This window comes from Pinus tabuliformis, chromosome 2_1, assembly GCF_031772625.1.
Source record: "Pinus tabuliformis cultivar Carrire ecotype Pingquan chromosome 2_1, CPIR1, whole genome shotgun sequence".
Taxonomy (NCBI): domain Eukaryota; kingdom Viridiplantae; phylum Streptophyta; class Pinopsida; order Pinales; family Pinaceae; genus Pinus; species Pinus tabuliformis.
Window position 1 is genome coordinate 442,338,261 of NC_142299.1, and position 21,562 is coordinate 442,359,822.

A 21,562-nucleotide genomic window follows, 5' to 3' on the forward strand; every position below is an offset into this window, starting at 1 on the left:
ATGCCCTTTTTATATCTGATGACTAAATGAAATTGTTGTAGAAAACCCATCCATCTGTAATGTCTTGATTGTTGCAACTTAATTTGGGAGTGTAGGTATTGAAGTGGCTGATGATCAGTATGTATTATTGTTTCTTTTCCCATTAAGTAATGTTTCCACTTTTTCACACTTTGAACTAATGCATACAATTCTTTATCATAGGTAGGATAGTTGACTACTGCAGGATTAAAAGTCTCAGAATGATAACATATGGGTTTACCGTGGTGTGTCAACATTGCTCCCATGGCATAGTCACTGGCATTAGTTTGGATCTCAAATGGTCTTTGTAGATCTGGCAGTGCTAGTACAGGTGTTGTACTAATTTTTTCTTTCAAGGTGTCGAAGGCTTTCTGATGTTTGCCTCCCCACTGAAACACCTTGTTCAATCCTGTCAAAGCATGTAAGAGAGCTACAATTGAGGAAAAATTTGAAATGAACTTCCTCCAATACTATGTTGCTCCTAAGAAGCTTCTCACTTCTGTAGCAGACTTGGGTTTAGGCCAGTTTACAATGACTGCCACTTTAGAGGGATCTATTTTCAATTCACCTCCCCCTACTATATGACCCAAATAATTTAGAGAGGTTTTGCCAAATTCACATTTGGAGAGTTTAACATAAAGTTTTTCTCTATTCAAAACATCTAATGTCTGCTTAACATGCTTTAAATGTTCTTCCCACGTTTTACTAAAAATCAGAATGTCATCCAGATACACAATAAAAAAATCATCAAGAAAAGGTCTGAGTACATCATTCATTAATCTCATGAAAGTAGTAGGGGCATTGGTCAAGCCAAAAGGCATAACCAGCCATTCATACAATCCCTGCTTTGTTATGAAAGAAGTCTTCCATGCATCTTGCTCTGCAACTCTGACCTGATGGTATCCACTGTGCAAATCCAGCTTGGTGAAATAAACAACTTCCTCCAATTGATCTAAAAGATCATCCATGCAAGGAAGGGGATAACGATTCTTGATCGTTATTTTATTTAGTGCTCGGTAATCAATGCACATTCTCCACGAGCCATCTTTCTTTCTCACCAAAACGATTGGTGACCCACATGGTGATGTGCTAGGCCTGATGAACCCTTTCTCGAGCAACTCCTTCACCTACTTCTTGATATCAGCATTCTCTAAAGCAGATAACCTGTACATCCCAATGTTAGGCAAAGGAACATCTTGCTACAAAATAATATCATGTACTATTCCCTTTTTGGGTGGTAGACCTTGAGGTTCTTGAAACAAGACATCATACTCTGAAACAATCTTTTCTATATCAGCTTGCTGATCAGAATTATAGCCCTCAAATACATTGGTTTTAGCAGTTTTCTTTTCCTTTACAACCATTAGTAAGAACTGTTTGCATGAAGTTATCATTCTTTTCATCTGTCCTGAGTTTATGAGAGTATAATTATTCTTGAGCTTATGAGCTCTTACAAAGTATTCGATTCCATCTTTAACAAGTAGATACTTGTTCTCAGCTCTATAGAAAATAGTCTTTCTATCATACAAGTAAGGACTTCCTAAAACAATTCCACATATATCCAAACGAATTACATCTAACTCAACCTCATCTACAAACGCTGACCCAAAATAAAACTTGAGTTTGCACTGTCTAGTCACTTGTAGTTGTGCTTTATCATTCAACCATCCTAATGGGTATGGCTTCTTATGAGGTGTAGTTGCTATTCCCAATTTTTTGACAATTGCTTTAGAAATCAGATTTACTTGTGAGCCACTATCAAACAAAGTATCAATCTTTTGATTTTTGGAAACAACTCGAATATGAAAAAGCTCACGCCTTCTTTTCTCATGTTCTTCATCAATAACAGATTGAGTAGAACTACTAGTAAATGCTTCAGAATTCTTACCTTTTATACCTATGGCTGCAATGATCATTTCATCTCCCGAGTCTGACCCCAAATCTTTCTGAATAGCTGCAACAGTCTTCTTCTTCTTGCCCTCAGACTTCTTAGGTCTCAGCTCTGGATGCAGAATCTAGCAGTGCTCATCATCATGCCCCTCCTTTTTACAGTGAGTGCATGAGGCTTTGCCTTTCTGTGCAGTGTTATCCTTCCTTGCTTTCCACTTCTGCTTTCTTTTCTCCTTGCTCTTGCTTACAGTGGGTTGTGATGGTCCCCCAACTTCTGGATTTCCATTCTTTCCTCTAGCTTCTAGATGAGTAGCTTGTACAGATACCTCATCTATACTAGTGGGATTAAACATGAGGATGGTATGCCTCATGTAGCTGTGTAGACCAGAAATGTACTTCAAAAGAGTTTCTGGTGAGTCTAATGAAATACCCAACATCAATGCTCTCTTTCAGAACTCTTGAGTATACCCTTGTACACTTTTCCCTTTCAACTGCCAAAGAGTTTGCCAACTCATCATGGCTTGTTGCATGTAGGCCAATGGATAGAACTACTTTTTGATTGCAGAAACAAATTCACTCCAGACAGAGATGGTCTTACCATGCTTCCTCATATCAGCTTGGGTTCTACCTTCCCAGCAAACCAAGGCAGTGCCTCCCAGGCAAAGGCTTGCCAGCTGAATCTTGCTCTTGTCTGAGTCTATATTTTGTACTCTGCAATACACATCAATTTGTCTTATCCAGTTGTCCTACTTTTCAGCATTCAACTCTCCATCATATATAGGCAAATCAAATTTAACATCTAACTTAATCAAATACACTTTCTTATTATGCACAGGGCTACTAGGAGGTGTAGGGAAGCTTTCTTCTTTCCCCTTTTCTTTGGAGTGGTCATACGAATGGGATTCATCTTCTTCTTTATCTTGCTTAGAGCCTGATGAATCTTCACCCTTAAGCTTTCTAAAGTCCCTATACATTTCTTCCACCATGGACTTTATAGCTAGGAAACTTTCTATGAATTGAGAGTCTGGCCCTATAGAACCTTCTTCTGACATTGTCTTTCGAGAATAGACTCTCCCAATCTTAGGATTAGTTTCCACCAACTCTCCTTCTCCTAATTTGAGCTTTGATCTAGTGAGCATTCACAGCCAAACCAACACAAGCTTGTCTAACCTTACAGCCTAGAGCTCTGATACCACTTGATTTGGTAATCACCCTATGAGTGACCTCAGTGAAGATTTATTAAACAAAAGGTATTACAGACCCATGTGCTGGTGTGTGTGTTCTGTGATATTGAAACAACGGATTGATCAGATTGCCAATAAACAGAAAATAAATGGAAAGATAGCAGAGAAATACAGTAAGCAATACAAAGACACAAACACTTTTTAATAAGGAGTTCACCCTATTCTCCAGGGCTACGTCTTCGGTCCAGCTTCAGTGGTGGCCTTGTTTTATTGTGTCTTTTAGCAGAGAAATTACAATGCAGGGACTCAATATGAGTTCTCCTGAAGCAGATTTTGCTTTACAGGGTGGTTCTTGGGTTCCCCAAGCCACTTGGAGTACACAGACTCTTGTTCTTCCTACCAGCTCTGTGACTCTCGATCTACAGTGGAAAGAGCCAACTGTGATGCTCAATCTAGACAAATTCCTCTATGGGAAGGCTTGATTCCTCAAGCTCTCTGGTGCTCAATGCTACCTGTGGTCAGCTCGGCCCTCTGTCTCCTCTGCTTGGCTTTACTGTTCTTTGTGCTCAGTCCTCCTCTCAGGGTTCACTGTTCACTATCTCTCTCGGTCACTTGGACTCTTTGTTCTCAATCTGCTGACCTCCGTTCAACTGTCTCTATTCATGGCTTTAGCCATTCAATCTCCATGCCTGTTCGGTTCCTCTCCTTCTTGCGTTGATTCTCCTCCCGCCTGTGTGCTTGGAGTTCCCTTTAATCGTGGCTTAATTCCCTGTCAGTTCCATTCTGTCTATCGAACGCAATCTCAGTCGTCCAATCTGGGCTCCTCCAGATCCAACGTCATACGCACGCCGAGCACGGTTGACTTGCTCGACCGATAACGCGCGATCACGGAAATTTTTCTCTCACCTCCGCTACCACGCGTCGATCACTGAGTGTGATTGCTCCACTTTCTCTAAAACCTCTTACCATTCAAGGGCGCCCCGATCAAACTGCCAGTTTCCAGGTTGTGGGTCCCACCTTCGTACGATGGTGCTTTTCGTTTCTAAGCCCACGGTCCTCTGGTTCCCCCACGCAACCGAGTGCTTAAGGCTCCTCCTTTCTGGCCCATTTTCCCATCGAAAATCAGCTCCTTTTCTCGATCCAGGGCTCCCAGGGGCTATTTTGACCTCCTGCGCAGTCTCCATGGGCCTCGATCAACGTGCTTTGATCGAGGTCCTCGTTGTTCCGCACCGGCTACCATGGCCACTGGTTCAGGGTGTTTTCGATTGCTGTTTTGGATTCTTCAAGGATTTGTTTCATCCCGATATAGTCATGGTTCTATGACAGTCGTTTACAAATCCGATTTGGATCATTAGGCTATCAAACTCGTGTACAAATTTAAAACTATTGACTTCTAGCTTTGTTGCACATAAAACCTTTAGAACATACTCATATCTCAGAATACATAATACAACACGTGTGAGACATAAATATTACAGATCAAATCAATCCATTACCAATATAGTCATTTCAAATCTATTGGAATCGATCCATGATCAAATTCGTGGGTGCATACTTAGTTTCAGATCAACATTATAAAACCAAGGGATTAGTAAACCCATTCAATTAATATTAAAATCCCAAGGGATTATAAACCCAAGGGAATAACATTTGACCCTACGATTAATATTAAACCCTAGGAATATAAACTCTAATATTAATATTATAAACCTTAGGAATAATATTATAAACCCAAGATATTAATACTATAAATCCAAGGAATTAATAAACCTAAGGGATTAATATTATAAACCAATGGATTATATACTGAGGCGGGGCAGGGAGGGGGGGGGGGGGTGGGAGATTTTAAACGTAAGGGATTAATATGATAAACTTAAGGGATTGATAAACCTAAAGGATTAATATTATAAACCCTAATACTACAAATTATAAACCCAATATTAAACTTTAATACAATAAATCAAATATTAAAAGGCCCTAATATTATAAACCTATTAAATACAAGTTTTGTAATGTAGTAATGCGCCATTGAATAAGTTACAATGTAATGTAACATTGTGACAATGATTGTTATACTTATCTTCATGTTGAGACAATATTTGTCACAATTTGATGTTGGAAATTTTTTTATACCATTCTAATCTTATAGTAATAAACCCTTGATATTATAAGACTAAGGGACTAATAAACCCAAGGTATTAGTGCTATAAAACCAAGCGAATAATATTAAACCCAAGGGATTAACATTATAAACTAAAGGAGTATAGACCCTATGTGGATGATTTTCATATTGACAATATTTGTCATAATGTGATGTTGGACCATCACCGACCATGGTTCACCATGATTGACCATAGTTGGCCATGGTTTATTTTCATATTGAGAAAATATTTATCAATATCCGGGGCTCCCAGGGGCTATTTTGACCTCCTGCGCAGTCTCCATGGGCCTCGGTCAACGTGCTTTGATCGAGGTCCTCGTTGTTCCGCGCCGGCTACCATGGCCACTGGTTCAGGGTGTTTTCCATTGCTGTTTTGGATTCTTCAAGGATTTGTTTCGTCCCGATATAGTCATGGTTCTATGACAGTCATTTACGGATCCGATTTGGATCATTAGGCTATCAAACTCGTGTACAAATCTAAAACTATTGACTTCTAGCTTTGTTGCACATAAAACCTTTAGAACATACTCATATCTCAGAATACATAATAAAACATGTGTGAGACATAAATATTACAGATCAAATCAATCCATTACCAATATAGTCATTTCAAATCTATTGGAATCGATCCATGATCAAATTCGTGGGTGCATACTTAGTTTCAGATCAACATTATAAAACCAAGGGATTAGTAAACCCATTAGATTAATATTAAAATCCCAAGGGATTATAAACCCAAGGGAATAACATTTGACCCTACGATTAATATTAAACCCTAGGAATATAAACTCTAATATTAATATTATAAACCTTAGTGACAATATTGACAATATTTGTCATAATGTGATGTTGGACCATCACCGACCATGGTTCACCATGATTGACCATAGTTGGCCATGGTTTATTTTCATATTGAGAAAATATTTATCAATATCCGGGGCTCCCAGGGGCTATTTTGACCTCCTGCGCAGTCTCCATGGGCCTCGGTCAACGTGCTTTGATCGAGGTCCTCGTTGTTCTGCGCCGGCTACCATGGCCACTGGTTCAGGGTGTTTTCGATTGCTATTTATCACAATGCAATGTTGGACCATGGTTGGTAATGATAAACCATCATTTACCATGGTTGATTTCCGTATTGAGACAATATTTGTCACGATGTGATATTGGACAATGGTTGACCATGATTGTCCATGGTTGATTTTCATATTTACCATGATTAAACATGGTTGATTTTGATTTTGTGATAGTATTTGTCATAATGCGATATTTTACTATGGTTGAACATGATTGAATATTGACCCAAGTGAATAATATTAAACCCAAGGGACCAATATTATAAAATAAAGGCATATAGACCCTATGATAAATATTATAAACCCTAAAATAAACATTAAACATCAAGATTCATATCATGAAACTGATGATTAATATTATAAACCTAATTGATTAATAAACCCAAGGGCTTAATATAAAAAACCCAAGGGATTATAAACACAATCCTAAACAGAAGAGTTTATGAAAAGGGAAAATAATTACGTGATCTGTGCTATTGATTGCGAAAGGGATACCTACGAAGAACTCAAGGGCTTGGATCTCTCCTCATTAGAAACAGTTCCAATTCTAGCGAATGAACCACAACATTTAGGTGGTGAAAGAATGCTCTCCTCCTGAGAAGCAGTTCCAGTTCTAGTGAATGAACCAACACATATAGGCGGTGAAAGCATGATCTCCTCCTCATAAATAGTTCCAGTTCCAGCAAATGAACCGCAGAATATAGATGGTGAAAGCATGCTCTCCTCTTTGGAAACATTTACAGTTCGAGCGAATGAATCGTAGCATATATGTTGTGAAAGCATTCTCTCCTCCTCATAAACAGTTCCATTTCTAGCAAATGAAGCAGTACAAATATAGGTGGTGAAATATATAATGTGATGCAACATGTGATGTCCATGGCAATGACATAGGGAAGGGATGTGCACTAGTAGACAAAATGGAGAATGATACAATCGAGAAGGTGTTGGTAGATCTCTACAGGAAAGTTGAATCAAGTGATAAATTAATTAATGATTTAAGCTTTAGAGTTGCTCGACTTGAGAGACAAATATACAAGGATGATGACAATGACGCAAAAAAGTAAAACTCATTCATAATTATTATCATGGTTATACAACTTCTCATCAAATTTGTATTTAAACTCCTTTTCTCGAACTTGAGGATATTAAATTTAAGAATACACAATAATTTTTTTTAATATAATTAAAAACTAGCTACTAAATAGAAATATAGTTTATATAAATATGAATTTTTTTATTTTAATATTAATTTGGGTGGTAAAATATATCACCACTTGAAAAAAAAAAATTAGTTTTTTATTTTATTTCCAGGATTGAAAAAGGTATGTATTCTAAATTTGCGAAAGCAATGCATCAAAAATAAGATAAGATGGAAAAAAAATGCTAACTTATCTAAAATGTTAAATGTGAACAAAATAATTTTGGGAGAGAAAAGTGTGTTTAAGAGGGAAAATAAACACTTTTTCCTAATTAAAAGAAATGTAGGTTCTTATGTTTCTAGTTGCTCATGATCAGTTAATATGGTTTTTGTTAGGCATAAAATTTTGTGATGCTTTCGAATTTGAAGTGGATCTTCATACATAAATAAATATATATCTTGTGTTACAGGCTAAAAACTAGAACCTCCCACCCATGGTGATAAATGAAATTACAAAGGAGTTGAAGAGTCTTGATGAATCACCTCATCAAGGTATAATAGTGGTTGTGAATGATGACAAATTTTTCAATCAAAATTGTGGACATTGAAGGACCAGGTACATTCTAAAAGAATAATCGAGAATAATGTAACATATTTTGGATGTTCTATGCTTGAGAAAGGGATCATTTTTTCATATTGCATGATTATTAATAGATTTTTGGAACATGAGCTATATTTAAATTTATTGATGCTTTTTCTTGCAGCTCGCATTCCATATGAATTTGGTGGTTTTCAAATGAAACTGGTTCTAACTCTTGATTTTCCAAACTCTCCTCCCAGAGGTAATTGTTGATCCTTATAATGATACTTCATCCAATTTACATTCTATTAAATGGATATTATGTTTTCTTTAGATGTTTAGTTGCCTATAGGACATTCTTTTTGTTTTTTACTCACTTCTTATCTAAATCATCAAGTATATAAGGGGGATGCATGACCTGTAAAAACTAAGAAATAAACTTTGGCGTCTTTCAATAGTAGTGATTGGCTTGGACTGCAGGGCATTCTTTCACAAAAATCTTCCACCCTAATATTGCAAGCAATGGAGAGATATGTGTCAAAGCTCTGAATAAGGATTGGAATTCAACCCTTAGACTGTGACACATTCTTCTTGTGTATGTTCATCCACTTATCGATTTACCTTATCTATCATAATTTTTATTAAGCATTGTAGTGTGTTACATTTGGTTGGACATAATTGTGCTTGTTTCTTATTTTTTGCTTGAAAGATATTTTGAAACTAAAGATGGACATAAGCTATTTGAATGACATTGTAGTGTGTTAATTGTTTCGATACAACATGAGCTACAGGATTTGCACTTGTTTCATACTGCTTAAGTGATATTTGAAAACTGATGTTGCACATGAGCACATATCTCAATGAAATTTGCTCAACTTGTGCATCATTTTTTCATGGCCACTTTTAACATTCTATAATTAATTGACCAAGAAACGTAGGGATGGAATATTTCTAGTTCTAGGATTTAGAAGTGAATTTTAAAAATGTATTCAAAATGTTACATTTGATGCGATCTGTGTGCACTGCACAATGAGAACTGACTGGAATTCATGTGAAGAAGAAAAAAAAAATTGAAGAATTCTTCGGCGAAAATCACATGGAGAAATTTCTGTCGACGCGTTTCGAACCAACCAGTGTGGTTCATCGTCAGGACAAGTTGAATGGGCAGATCTGGCTATGCACTTTAAATAGACAGGGCAGAATATCCAATGACTCAAATTCCTCGATAAGACACCAGCTCGATTTGACCTGATAACGGCTAGTTTGACCATGATAAGGGGTATTAATTTAAATTATTTATTTATTTTATTTATATAAAAGAAATATCAGTTATTAATATATAATAAAATAAGTAAATCATAAAATAAATTAATTTTAAATAAACCTAAATTAATTTAAAATAATAATAGTAAATAAATAATTTCAAATATAATAATTATTAAGAATAAGAATCAAATTAATTTCAAAATATTAGTTAGTTATAATGGCTAGTTTGACCATGATTATTCATTTATTATTATTATAAATATATATAAATATTGTATCTGGAAAATTCAGTTATTAATATAGAATAAATTAATATAATTAATTTCAAATATATTAACATATAATATATTAGAAATATATAATAGCATAAGTAAAATTAATAATAATAAAAATAAATAATTTCAAATAAATTAATTAATAAGAATAAAATTAATTTAAATTCTTAGATAAAAATACTAGTTAGTAATATAAAGATTCGTCAAAAATGAGAGAACTATAAAACTTAATTCAGGGTAAAAAAAATAAATAAACAAATAAATAATAAATAATAATAATAATAATAATAATTTTACCATATTAAAATTAATTAATAGTTTAAATTAATTAATTAAATTAATTTTTGTAGCTAAATTAAGTTTAAATTACTAGTCAAAGAGTCTTCACAAAATAAATAAATAAATAAATAAATAAATAAATTACCATATTCAAAATTAATTTATCGATGAAATAAGGGAGGAAAAGAAAGAAAACGACTAGGAGGAGAGGGCTGGGATCCAGCAACTGCTGATCTTCCAGCCATCCTCTCTATTGAGATTGTTCGGTCTTTTTTCAATCTCCAGGGCTTCCCTGAATTTCCGGTGATGGAATTGCGACACTCTAGCAATCACACTAGCCTCCTCGATGCAGACATGATGATTAGTTTTCTCCACATGCTCTGCTAAAGCGGAAGACTTAGTTCTCATATGCTTGAGGTCAGCTGCGTGCTCACTAATCCTTTGATTAATGGAGCGACCCGTCTCACCAATATAGGGGGTCCCACAGGAACAAGGAATGATATAAACCCCTTTCATGTCCTTAGGGTCGATGGGATCCTTCACTGATCTGAGGGATTTACGAATGGTGTTGAGCGGTCTAAAAGTTGCAGGGACATTATGCCTCTTAAGGACCCTCGCAATCTTATCCGTGGTCCCCTGAACATACGGAAGATGGACACCAGGAATCCGCTCTTTAGGCCCTCTTTTGGTTAACGAATTCTTAGCTGCTTTGAGGAAAGCCTTTTGTCCCAAGTGTCTACTATAACCGTTATCAACAAAGACATTAAGGAGGTGGGATTTCTCTTCCTCGAAGCTCTTATCATCAGAGATCCTTAAGGCACGAGTTGCAAGGGTGTTGAGAACCCCCAACTTCTGGGCCGGGAAATGGTGGGAACTAGCATGAACATACTGCTCCGTATGAGTTTTCTTGCGAAACACTCGGAGTGTGAATTCTAAGGCATTAATCTATCTTTTCTATCTTTTTGTGAGCTGGTTTCATAACATGATCTAAATGAGGATGGAGTATGTCTATATATATATGACAATTTGTCCTTATGAAGGTGAACCCGAACTTGACACTTGGAGGAAAATTTGAATTTCAAATTTTCAATTTTCCCGCCTTAATAAGATTATGACTTGTAGAATTTCTTTTTAAATAATTAAATATTTTACTTATCCAAATTCAGTGATCTTTAGGTTGAATTTGGTCCTCTCTAAAAGAGGATTTCAATGCAATAATCATGTCCAATAGATTATTTGTCCAATGGTGGAGTTTGGCCCTGGTTTCCAAATTTAACACTCCCTCTCAACTAGGGAGAATTCCACCTATCAAACCAACAACTATGTCTCTGATCATCATGAACCATTTATGAATCTTGATTTTTCTCTACTCTGTTGAACATTGAAGTAATAATGAGGAATAATTGACTGAGAGTGAGTCACAAGACCTTACCACTCTCCACTGAAAAAATTCAGTCCAGAGGTAAAACCTCAATCAAACTTGATCCCAGATCAAGTTGAAGAACACCAAGCATCCTAGTCATAGGGTGTGCGGAAATACCCAATGCATCCATCGGTATTGCTATGGTCCTTAACCACTTTTCCCAACTCATTGCCCATATGAGAGGTACTTCCCATGTGTCCTAGAATACATGGGTAGGATGATACTAAATCAATAACAAGGAAAGAATGTATCACATCCTTCTCAAAACCACACATAGGTAAGGGACAAACCACATCCTACAATCACACACCACAATCACATGTAGGGAAAGGATGAACCACATCCTACTTACTCACATCACAATCACATGTAGGGAAAGGATGAGCCACATCCTACAATCGCACATCATAATCACTCATAGGGAAAGGATGAACCACATCCTACAACCAATCGTAGGAAGGATCCTACATGTGGGGAAAGGATGAATGACATCCCACCAAGATCTCAACCAACAATTGTAGGGAATGAGCATCCTACATGTGGGGAAAGGATGAACCACGTCCCACTGACATGTCAACAGATGCCTATATGCATCTCTCGCTGGGGTATCTGTAGGAGAAGGTGAACCACCTATCCTGCTCATATGCCATTAGGAGAAGGTGAACCACTCATCCTATGCATATGTCATTACCAATAGGGGAAGGTGAACCACTCACCCTACATACATATCAACCATCATGGGGTATCATAGGGGAAGGTGAACCATTCACCCTATGTTCACTCATATCTCAATAAGTATCCCAAGCCCCCAAGAGCTCCCAGAGCTCAATATTCAATCTTTAATCAAGGATCCCTTCATATAGGGAATAGTGCCAAGCTGCTTTCTGAAAGTCGAGACTAGATCAATAGAATTCTCATAACATATATATGTATCTATAGAGAACACATTGATTTATAGCAGAGATATTGGTCCCACAGTCCTGTGCTTCTTGCATTATTTGATTGATCTTACTCCCACTTTGTCTTTTTAAGGTGCACTGTGTTCATCTGACAACCTTCTCATCATAAGATCTGTCCACCCAAACATGTCGTAGAAATTTGTCCTTTGTTGTACCATATATGGTGGTATGAGAAATAATGGATTCTCGAAATATTCTTCTACAATATACAACGAAGGAGTGCATAAATGGCTCACTGAAGCCATACTTGTTGATTTCAGCTTTCATAATGAACTAGATTTTAGATTTTGATTTATTCATAAAGTAATGTGAATTTTAGATGTGCACTTTTCATTTACAATATTGTCTAACCAACAAAAATTTTAGCAATGTATTTAAGGAAATAAAGATATCTGAGTAAGCAATAATTCATATCCATGGATCCACTCAAAAGTCTTCATATAGAGACCTCATAAGATAACTTGACCTTAAATGCTCAGTGATAAGCAATGAACCAAAAAGGGATGAGATGGATGTGAAACCATAACTATCATTTGAAACATTCCAGGGATCTAAGAATCTCAAAGAGAGATTATCTTTTTAAGAATGATACAACCCTCTAAAATGAGTTTTGTAATACTTAAATCAAGCATCTACAGAGGTTAGACCCTATCTCCAAGGATCATAGAAGATTTCAATCTTTAAGTATATCCTCCTATATGCTTATATAGTATCACCCGAAAATATCTTGACATTACTAAAAACATACCTTATGAATACATGAACATGCCTTAATGGCTTCCAACCTTTCCCCGTCATTTTTTAGTAGCTCTTGGATTGGTATCCATCATATTTAAGAGAATGTCACATATTTGCTATTCTTGAACTTAGATTTATCTCAGAGGGCTAAAGGTTTAATCAATGAAATTCCTTAGAAGCTTCTTGGTGATTGCAATATCTTATACTTTGGCTTGTCCTCACTTGAGCTCTGATACCATGTTAATTTTATGTTAACATGTTCTTTGTTTAGGTTAGTTACTTCATACATCCATTTTCCCATTAATCCATCAATAATAATACAGTAACTAATGAAAAAACATAATAGGTAAATGTTTAAGACAAGCCAAGACATAAGAACACAAGAATATTGTTCAAGCCAGGGAAAATCCCCAAGATGGGGAAACCCTTGATCAAATATTCCTATTATTAATCATCAACTGTTCAACAAAGAGAGATATAGAGAACAATGATTTAAAGTCAATACTGACTTTCCAAATGGAAGATCTGACACCAAAGCACTTAAAAATGAATATGACTTAATGAAGCTGCAATTCTGGCACAAAGGGCTAGAGATTTCTATACTACAATTATGAATACTAGTTAGGGCACAAACATAGTTAGCTTCAAGTGTTGATGGTAATCCTGGTCACTGGTTAGGGTTGTCAAATTTAGTCCTCATTCTCTTCTCCCTCAATTACTGTGATTATCCATAGAAGACACCCAATCACCGATTTAGAGCTTGGTAGCTCCTTCTCAACGAATCTTGAAATAGTCCCAAACTACATGGAAGAATTATGATCTATCTACACTCAAGCCTAGGGATATGTGTCCTAGAAAGGACTTATACATGCCTTCATAACCACCTAATACTCTTAGCAACAAGCTACTGTAGCAGCTCTATTCCTGCAGCTTGTAACAAAGATAAAACTCACCAAATAGCATAGTAAAACATCCAACATGTATTCCTCTGACAATGGATATATTCAACAGGAAATATGTACCCAAAATTAAGTGATACGCTGCCCAGATAGAACTCCTATCCTCCATGCATGGAGCCACATACCTGCGGCTCTCTCTCCGAAGAAAACTATACCCTAAACAGAGATAGGCCTCCTCATAATCTTGACCCTTGCCACCTGCGTCCTTCCTCAGATACCATCATATTTCAGAGGATAGGATGAGCACTTGGATGATCTAAATGCGGATGGAGGATGTATATATATATGTATATATATATATATATATATATATATATATATATATATATATATATATATATATATATATATATATATATATATATATATATATATATATATATATATATATATATATATATATATATATATATATATATATATATATATATATATATATATATATATATATATATATATATATATGGTATGACAATTTTTCCTTATGGAGGTGACGCTAACCTTGACACTTGGAGGCAAATTTGAATTTCAAATTTTCAAATTTTCCCACCTTAATAAGATTATGACTTGTAGAATTTCTTTTTAAATAAACAAATATTTTCCTTATCCAAATTAGGTGATATTTAGGTCGATTTTGGTCCTCTAGAAAAGAGGAGTTCAATACAATAATCATCTCTAATAGATGAGTTGTCCAATGGCAGAATTTGTCCCTAGTTTCCAAATTTAACAGAGTGTGCCTTTGGTAATTTCCTACGTGGACATTCGTATTCCAATAGTAATATTATTAATATGTAATATGTAAGTTGTTGAGACATGCTGTGGATCTAGTCAACTCTTCTAAAAAGGGTATAATAAAAAATGAAAACAAACTTGTGTGCCTAGTTAATTATACAACGTGATTTATTTCTCTTCTTTCCAGGTATTTGTTTCCAAGAGGTATGATATGCTTATGTTACAAACAAAATATATTGATATGGGTTTATTTTGCAGGCTCTATACAAGCATTCATGCTTTGAAGCCCAAATTGAAGAGTAAAATGGAAATTTCAAAGTCTACTGCTTTAAATGAAGGCCCAAAATATACCCTTGTGACCTCTCCTATCCCACTTGTACCATGCACAACAAATATGAGAATAATATTCAAGATCCAAGCACAAATGTTGCTTAAACAGAAGCTATAGGAGTTGGTGCATCAACAGTTCATAAGAAGAAGGATCTAGCTTCTACCAAAGTGCACATTGATAAGAAAAAGCTCGATGCAAGGAAGAAAAGTCTTAAAATATCATAGAACTCTAGCCCTTATTATCAATTATTTGAGTCTTTTAACTAATCATGTTACAAAGGTGAGCTAATTTATTCTATGAAATTAAAATGCATTGATCCTTTGAGGCTGGATTGAGTATAATGTATTTAGAAGATGGAAAGGTTTGGCCTTAGAATTGTTGGGAGCCAAAACTTGGGTACGTAAGATGTAGTTAATGGAAACTGCTACAAGTTTATCGGTTGGTATCTATATTTATTATTTTTTCCGCCCCCTTAAATAATTTTGTATTTTTGTGTTCTTTTATGAGATTTCATCCAGTACATCTAGTTTGGTATGTAATTTTCAATGGTTGTGTGCAGTTTTAGAAATAGTAGTTTTGTTGGTGCTAAGTTGTTACTCCAAACAATGATGCCCATAATGGAAACATTGAATCAACCTTAAATATTGAGTTTCTTTAGCAATGTTGAAATTTAGTTCTTTCAAAAAAACTATTTTTTAGTTGAATAATGCCTATTTTTCATTTATGTGGATATGATGTGTATTAAGAGGATGGAAAGGATTGGTCTTAGAACTTGCTCCAATTATAAAATAGAATCACTACTTAGACCAGGATGTTTCAACTTGATATCAAAAGTGGATTGTTCTCAGATTCAGATAGATTTTCTCCATAGAATTCATAATTAATTTTATCCGTTGTTCTTTTTTTTCACTTGATTTAATTCATAAAAAGCAGAGCCAGTGCTTATTGCTTTAGCTATTCAAGTTTTGGCTCTATATTTGAACATAACATTGCACGACATATAGAATCACCTGTATGCTATTATTCTTGACCATACATCATAAGTTTTGCAAAAATTTTGGGTCTCCAAAGTTAATTTTAGGTTGATGGTTAGGTATGTAATTTCTCCCCTTTCGTATTAAAAATCTAGAACAAATTTTTGTATGTCACAAACTTACATGCAAAAAGTACATTTATACAAAAACATAGGGCATTGCTACCACGTGGCTCTTGTTGGATCTCCATGCAAAATGCTAAAAAACATGTAAAGAAACACAAGCGCAGTGACATTGCCACCATGTTGCTCTTGTTTCCAAAAGAAAACAACCTAATCATCTTACTATAGAGGGAGTACCTAAATATGGATTTTTAGCCTGTTCTAGTGTAAAATAGTAAATTTTCATTGGTCCCATATTTTCCAGAGTTTTTATCATAGTAGATGTACATTACATGAAGTATTTCATCCATGTTTTTGCTAAAAAGGATGACAATTTATTTAGTGGAGAGAACACCCCCTACGCTGAAATAGTCAAAACAAGACCATGCTAATACATGTATTTGGGAGGGTCTACTTAAATATATAGCTTCACTTCTATTCATAGAGTCAAAATAGGACTATGGTACATGGAAGGGAGAAACCCACTTATGTGCTCTTGATCTGTAACCTAGTGGAATTATCACAACATGAACTGCTAGCTATTATGCTTCATTGTTAAGCTCCTTGTATATATGATTAAGAGATTAGGATGGAATTTGGAAAAAATATCACATGTAGTTCTTACTCTTGCTTGATGGAAAATATCGATAAATGTGGAGTCACCTGAAATCTAACCTAGAACCACTTGTGAGTGCCCATATCTACCAAGCAATATCGAGAAGTGTGCACACTGCACTGAGATATGCTCTATTGTTGGTGGCACTTACAAGTTTGTGTTTGAAAGATAATGTCTCACTAGAGGGTATTAAGAGTCATTCTCTAGTGTTGCTGAGTCTTGTGGTGCCTTGAGGTGCCATCAAAATATCCTCTAGAAATTTTAGAATTGTCTTTCAAAGGTACGATTGTGGAATGAAGCCTTATCTTTGGTAAGGTGCATCATAAGGTAATGCTTGCCTTCAACATGTAGAAAATATTGTAGATGTTTGGAGGTTTATTTTGAAATACACCATTTTTTTTCAGCTAGCCAAATGGTGCAGATCACCTCTACAACCAAAGTTTTATCTTATGTTCTAGTTGTAGTTTCATTTAATGCCTTTGTGTTATCTCTAATCCATTGTTGCATTTTACATAGTCTATGAGTGATAGCCCATATCTCATTGGTGAGATGACACTGAATCAAAAGGTGATTTCATGCTTTCGTGCTATTCCCTTAAGAGCGCATGTGTTGGGACTTTCCCATCATCTTCTTCTAAGCATGTCTAGGTTGGGATTGCACCGTTAATTTAAGATTTGGGGCCCCAACCTTGGTTGTAGGTAGTGGTCTTACATCTAGAGGGTCTATACTTGTGCTTGAACACCTTATTTGGTGCAAACCTATTCATAAAGATTCATCAATTGATTTTTCATCATCATATAGATCAATTTATATATTATTTTATATACATGCACATAATCAATCTTCCTAAAACATGGTTAATCACTGTGTGCCTTAGACCATTAAATGCCACAAATCATAGCGAGATGTGCTTGAGTGTGGGTTAGGTAATTGCATTGTGGGAGAAGTAATATGCATATATCAAAAGAGGAAAAGTGCAACTAATATGCATTTACAATGTATATCAAAAGAAGAAAGGTGCATTGTAGAATGCATGTGGGTTCATAAGTGAGGCATCATGTCACTATACTAGGGATATAAATATAAAAGGGTATAAAAAATGTTAATAACAAATGGATACATACAATATTTAGTGAAAATAGGGGTTTTTTAAATTGGTAAGATGTATTGGATTTATATTGGTAGGGGGTTAAAAAATGTGATTTTTAGAGTTATTTTCAAATATGTAGTCAAATTAAAGGTATTGTTTAGTATGCCATGAACACATATGCTATGTCAAAGGTTCATTGAGTGAAGCCCCTGTGCTTGATTCAGGAGAAACTTTCCACACGTCCTTTAGCAGATATTTTTTGAAGAATTTACTAACAATTTTGATGGAAAAATATACTATGCACACAAGTCAAAACTCAATCCATTAAGGCTTGGCACCATCAAGCTCAAATTGCCTGGTCTTCTAGACTGTATTCTACATGATGTTCTATACCTCCAAGTGTTTAGGAGAAACTTGTTGTCCTTGGTCCATGTCTGTTAGCAAGGACACCCCATCCATATGTTTGGTCACAAGGTTAAGGTCAGAAAAGCATCAAATCACTCAGTTGTAATGATGGGGATTGAAGAAGAAAGACGTCTGAATATGCAAAGTACCTCTACTCGTGCACAAAACTTCTCCTACAGTTCTCATGATGACGAATGTACATTTCCATAAAGCATTTAATGGCATGCTATATTTGGACACTTGAATCATGACAACGTTCATATGTTGAAGAAAAGTGGTGTTACCAGTTTTCCTACAATTCCTAGGAAGCTTAAGCAATGTGATGCTTGTATTCTAGGAAAGCATAACAAACAATTTTTTCATGATTCTCTTTCTAAGGCACATAAAAAACTTGAACTCATCCATTCATATTTATGTGGCCCAATTCTTGTTCCTTGTGCAAATGGTAATAAAGATATGATGACATTTATTCATGCCTATACCAAACTGTGTTGGGTTTATATATTGAAGAACAAATCTGATGCCTTTCAAGCATTCAAGAAATTTCATGCATTTATTAAGAATGATGAACAATCTCATATTGGCTCTATTTTCACTCATAATGGAAAATGATACACTTCAAATGAATTTGAAAACTATATTCACGAGCATGGGATCAAACATCAAACAAATGTGCCTTATAATCCCCAACAGAACAGAGTAGATGATAGAATGAATAGGAAAATCTAAAATATGGTATGTTCCATAATGTCTTTCAAGAATGTTAACTTGATGTTTTGGGCTAATGCAATTCTATGTTCTCTATATGTAATGAATAGGTGTCCATCTAATGATATTAGAAACAAGACTCCTTATGAAATGTGGTATGGCCACATTCGTTTGGTAAAGCATCTTAGGGTCTTTGGTTCCACCCGTTATGCCTTGATACCAAATGAACAAAGAAACAAACTTGGTCTAAGGAATCGTAAGTGTATTTTCTTGGGGTATTCAAATACCTCCAAAAAATATCGTCTCTATGGTGAAGTTAATAAGAAGTTTGTTGTATCTAGAGATGTTACATTTCTTCAATATTTCAAGGCTAACAATGTTGTTGAGCAACAACTTGATCTCTTGGATAGATTTAAGCATGCAAAGTCGCTTCAAGAATTTGATAATCAAATTCCACATTTTGAAGGGGGGATTCCTATACTGGATAAATTTGTGGAGTCTTCTTCTAAAGAACTCTCTCCCCCACATGAATCTCTAGCCATTGATGACAATTTGAGTGATGTGATTGACATAATTGGGAGACTCAATCTTGATTCAGTCCCAACTCAGACAACTAAGAAACTTGGTTCATCTTAGAAAGTTCCTCCAAAATGGATGACAAAACACTTGAAAGTGTTCATCGTAACGAGGTTGGAAAGTCAAGAACAAGAAGTTCAACTAGGAAAAATGGAGATGATGTAGACGATTTTGATTCACCCATTGATATTAATGTTTCTTATGATTGTGGACTGAATTTGTCTATAGATTTTGAACAAACTTCCTTCAAGGAAGCCTCTTCTCATGATGAATGGAAAGAAGCGATGTATAAATAGTATGATGCCTTGATAAAGAATGGTACTTGGAATTTGGTTGATCCTACATTGGGAACCAAACCAATTGACTACAAGTGGGTCTACAAGAACAGGTATAAAGTTGATGGCTCACTTGACAAACTCAAAGCCAACATTGTGGCAAAGGGTTTTGCAAAGAAGGAAGGGGTCGACTATGAGGAGACTTTTGCCCCCATAGAAAAATGGGCTACCATCTTGACACTATTTTCCTTGGTAGCTCATAATGGTTGGAAATTCCATCAAATGGATGTAAAAGCTGCTTTCTTGAATGGAGATCTAAAAGAGAATGTTTTTATGTCCAGCTATAAGGATGCATTATGAAGGGCCAAGAAAACAAGGTATGCAAGCTTGTGAAATCCTTGTATGGCATATAGAAAACCCTCTGAGCCTAGTATGAAAAGTTAACTGAGCATCTTCTGAAACTCAACTTCAAACATTATTATCTTGATGATGCAACTTTTTTTTCAAGAAAGTTGGAAAAATAGTTGTGTATCTTGTGTTTTATGTATATGATAATTTAATGACATGGAACAATGAGAGCTACATTTCATCCATAAAGAATGAATTGAGGAAAGGTTTTGAAATGATTGAATTGGGATATGTTCACTACTATCTTGGTATTGAAGTAACTCAGCATCTGAAGTTTATATTCCTCTATCAGAAGAAGCACATTCGAGATCTATTGAATAGGTTTGGAATGAATGACTACAATCTTTTAACTACTCCATTGGAACAGAACTTGAAGCTCACATCCATTGAATGAAAAGAATTTGAGGATGCAACAAAGGATAGACAACTTCTAGGAAGTCTCAACTAATGTGCATTATGTATAGTTAGATGACCCATGGTTAAATACATTTATAAACTTTAAATTTTTTTGAAAGAAACATCTAAATCTCTATCATACTTCTATGCTAGAATTCAAATGAAAAAACTAAACCGATGATATATTTTATCACGGAAACTAATATTGAAATACGATATTCATATTTATATAAACTATATTTCTATTTAGTAATCAATTTTATTTATATTAAAAAATTATGTTTTTTATTCTTAAATTTAAAATGGTCAAATTCCACAAAAATACTTTTCCGAAGTATAAGAATATGGAACCACAGATACAAATTTTGGAATTTGGAGAGTTGGTTAGTGAGAAGTTGCACAACTAAGATGATAAGTATGATGGATTTTTACTTTGTTGTGTCCTTGTCATCATCCTTGGATATATGTTACTCTAGTTAAGCAACTCTAAAGTTTAAATCGTTGATTAGTTTATCATTTTATTTAAATTCTACGTTTCATTATTCATTTTGTCTACTACTCGTTCTTTCCATATGCCATAACCATTTCAACACACTATATGCTTTCACCCCCTATATCTTGATTTCCATTCACTCCCATTTCCATTCACTCGAACTTCCTTTTATACATGGGACCAAAAACAAAAGCAATCTATAAAGATGTTATTGGGAAAATTTGAGTGACAATAACCATAACACGAAGGGTCAAGGGAAAATTTGCATGACCATAACCATAACACGAATGAATTTGGAAGGGTTTATTGGAATCCATCCATATTATTGCCATCGTGTCGGCGTGAGAAGGCTACGTTCATTGTGGTATGAATAAGTAGTGCCCCACGGTTGGATTAAGCGGAGATATTTTTTCAATTCTGCATTGCATTGCCAGAGCTAGGGTACTATCACGAC

At 35.2% G+C, this 21,562-nt stretch overlaps 1 pseudogene; it reads left to right on the top strand.

Moving 5' to 3' along the window:
• The first annotated feature begins 1,696 nt into the window (after window positions 1–1,696).
• LOC149200826 (ubiquitin-conjugating enzyme E2 22-like) lies at window positions 1,697–8,679 on the top strand (annotated as a pseudogene).
• Window positions 8,680–21,562: the final 12,883 nt, after the last annotated feature.